Here is a 3,543-nt window from a genome sequence, read left to right as displayed (position 1 = left end):
AGGCAGATTCATAACTGTGAACTCACACATTAGGAAAAGAGAACAGGAACAAATAAACACCCTAATGCTGCACCTTCAACAACTAGAAAGGGAAGGACAAACCAAACCCAGAACCCAAAAACCAGAAGAAATCATAAAGATTAGAGCAGAAATTAATTCAATTGAGATGAAGAAAGCAATTCAAAGAATTAAAAAAGCAAAAAGGTGGTTCTTTGAAAGATTAAATAAAATTGGTAAGCCCCTACCTAACCTCATCTAAAAGAGGAAAGAAGAAATTCAAATACAAGCAATAAGAAATGAAAAGGGCATAATTACCAGAGACTCAGTGGGAATTCAGGAGATTACAAATAGCTACTTTGAGAAACTTTACTCTCATAGAACAGGAGACACAGAAGAAATGAACAGATTCCTAAAAAGATACATTACCACAAATGAATTGACAAGATTTAACCACTCTCAATAGCCCAATAAAGGCCAAAGAAAAATGAGATATAATTAAAAAAAACTACCAAAAAATACAAGTCCAAGTCCAGATGGATTCACAGCTAAATTCTACAAGACATTTACAGAAGATGTAGTCTCTATACACCTCAAACTCTTCCATGATGTTGAAAAGGAAGCAATCCTCCCAAAATCATTCTTGGAGGCAAGAATTATACTGATACCACAGCAAGGTAAAGATGCAACTATGAAAGAGACCTACAGGCCGATCTCCCTCATGAACATAGATGCCAAAATCCTCAATAAAATCCTACCAAATAGAGTACATCAAATCATCAAGAAGATCATACACCATGACCAGGTAGGATTCATCCCAGGGATGCAAGGATGGCTCAATATTCGAAAATCATAATATGTAAAACACTATATCAATAGAGCGAAAACTAAAAACCACATGATCATCCCCATAGATGCCAAAAAGGGTTTGACAAAGTCCAACACTCATTCATGTTCAACTCCTACAGAAAACTGGAATAGATGACCACTACTTCAATCTGGTAAAAGCCATTTATGAAATCCAATAGCTAACATAATCTTAAATGGGGAAAAACTTAAATCTTTTACTCTTAGATCAGGTATAAGACAAGGATGTTCTTTATCATGACTCCTATTCAATATACTTCTAGAATCATTAGCTACAGATATTACACAAGAGAAAGAAATAAAAGAAAAAGAATAGGAAAAGAAGAAGTTAAATTATCTTTATTTGCAGATGACATGATGCTTTACTTGGAAGCCCAAAAAAACTCCACCAAGAAGCTACTAGAATTAATACAGAAATTCAGTAGCATAGCAGGTTATAAAGTCAATACCCAAAAGTCAAAAGCATTCCTCTACACAGACAACAAACACACTGAGAGGGAAATTATAGAAACAGTACCTTTTACAATAGCACTGAGGAAAATGAAATACCTTAGAATTAATCTAACTAAAGAAGTCAAAGATCTTTTCAAGGAAAATTACAGTGCTCTAAAAAAGAGATCGTAGAGGATTTCAGGAAATGGAAAGATATTCCATGTTCCTGGATAGGAGGAAACAACACTGCGAAGATGGAAATAAACCCAAAATTGCTGTACAGATTTAATACAATCCCTATCAGACTGCCAAAAACATACCTCATAGAGGCTGAGAAATCATTCCTAAAATTTATCTGGAACCAGAAAAGACCTACAATAGCAAAGGCAATCCTGGGCAATAAAGACAAGTCAAGAAGAATTACAATTCTTGACTTGAAATTATAATACAAGGCTACTGTGATAAAATCAGCATGGTACTGGCAATAGATAGACCTGAGGATCAAATGAATAGATTAGTAGATACTGAAGCCCCTATGAACGCACTCAGCCACCTTATCTTTGACAAAGGGGACAAACATACTCACTGGAAGAAATATAGCCTCTCTAACAAAGGGTGCTGGAAAAACTGGCTCTCTACATGCCGAAAACTAAAACTTGACACAAGTCTATCATCATGCACTAAACTAAAGTCAAAATGGATTAAAGATCTAAACATTAAAGCAAAGACACTAAATCTCCTGGAAGAGAAATTGGGAGGAACTCTTGAAGACATAGGGGTAGGCAAAGTGTTCATGGACAGAAATCAAATCGCACGGAAAACAGGTGAATGAATAAACAACTAGGACCTGCTCTTACTGAGTTTTTTCACGTCAAAAGAAATACCTACTAAGTGAAAAGGCAACCCACAAATTAGGAAAGCATCATGACAAATAAGTACTCAGACTAAAGTCTGCTCTCTAGAATTTATAAAGAAATAAAAACCACTAGATCCCAAAAATTTAAAGACCCAATCCAGAAATGGGCATCCGAGCTGAACACATGCTTCTCAGAGTATGAAATTAAAGAAGTGAATAAATATATGTAAAAATGTTCTACAATCTGAGGTACAAGATCTCAGGATAAATCCTGAGGGGATTTCACTGACCTTATCAGACCCAAAAGCTACAATTCTTGTTGCATAGGTCCTGCTTTACCTTGGTCTTAACCATCCAGCAGAAAATTATAAAAACTAAGTATAAGAAGTAAAGCCATGGTGTTATGTTGAGCTTTAGAGGACTCAGGTCGACAATTTCTGACATTACCAGTGAAACGGAAGACCCAATGCTATTATGGACTACTGAACTCTTTTAGAATACTTTGCTGAGCTTACACACCCTTAATATTTAAATGATGGAACTTAACAAAAAATGGATATACAGATGAATGTCCATTTTGTGTCTGTGTATTCAACGTGGTTAGGACAGATATATAGTTACATTCTCTTAATGAATAGAGGGATTTGTTCTAATGGTGTTTGTAAATAGTATATCAAGTCCGCATCTTGTACAGCAATTGGACACTAGGAAGAAAGTATGCAGTATGTTATTTATTGAAACTGTCCTACCAATTTGGTTTGAAACTGTCTCATTGCTGTTTATTTCCCAATAAAATTGTGGGGCCAGGTTCTTTACTTTGATTTTCATTTTACCCTTACAACTACTTAGAATGACTACTATTACCCTCATTTTGCAAACAGGAAGAAAATGAAGCTCCAAGCCAGACTTCTGCTCAGTGGCAGAGCCATGATTTGAACTCATTACCTAGGCAAGAACTCTAAAACAAATGGCACTGACTTTAAGGAGTCCTAATACGGTTGCAAGAACAGGTGTGCCTTAATTTGTTTAATCAATGTGCTCTTCAAAAATTGAATCTAAAATGAACATAAACATCCTAAGGGCACGAGGCATGTCTGTATAGTTCTTAGCACTGCACCTTACACATATAAGACCACAAACAAAATTTTTTTGGAACAGGTGAATGAAATAATTGCAGTTCATTTTAGTTTTGCATAACCAGTGTTGGAAGAGGTCTGAAGGTTGTAGTAAACCTGACTTGTTTCAAGTTTCCCATAAGGTGTCTGGAAGTTTGAGTGAAGAGGGATTTCAAAATATTTTTTTATTCAAAGTGGTTAGGATAGGAGTAGGAATTTCTGCCGACTTCCGGGAACCCCCAGACCCAGTCCTAGCCCAGGTCCAGAACCCCCAGA

Source organism: Octodon degus, unplaced genomic scaffold (genome assembly GCF_000260255.1).
Source record: "Octodon degus isolate 3935 unplaced genomic scaffold, OctDeg1.0 scaffold00166, whole genome shotgun sequence".
In the NCBI taxonomy this organism is placed as follows: Eukaryota; Metazoa; Chordata; class Mammalia; order Rodentia; family Octodontidae; genus Octodon; species Octodon degus.
The sequence above is the reverse complement of the archived record's forward strand: the minus strand, read 5'-3'. Positions refer to the sequence as shown.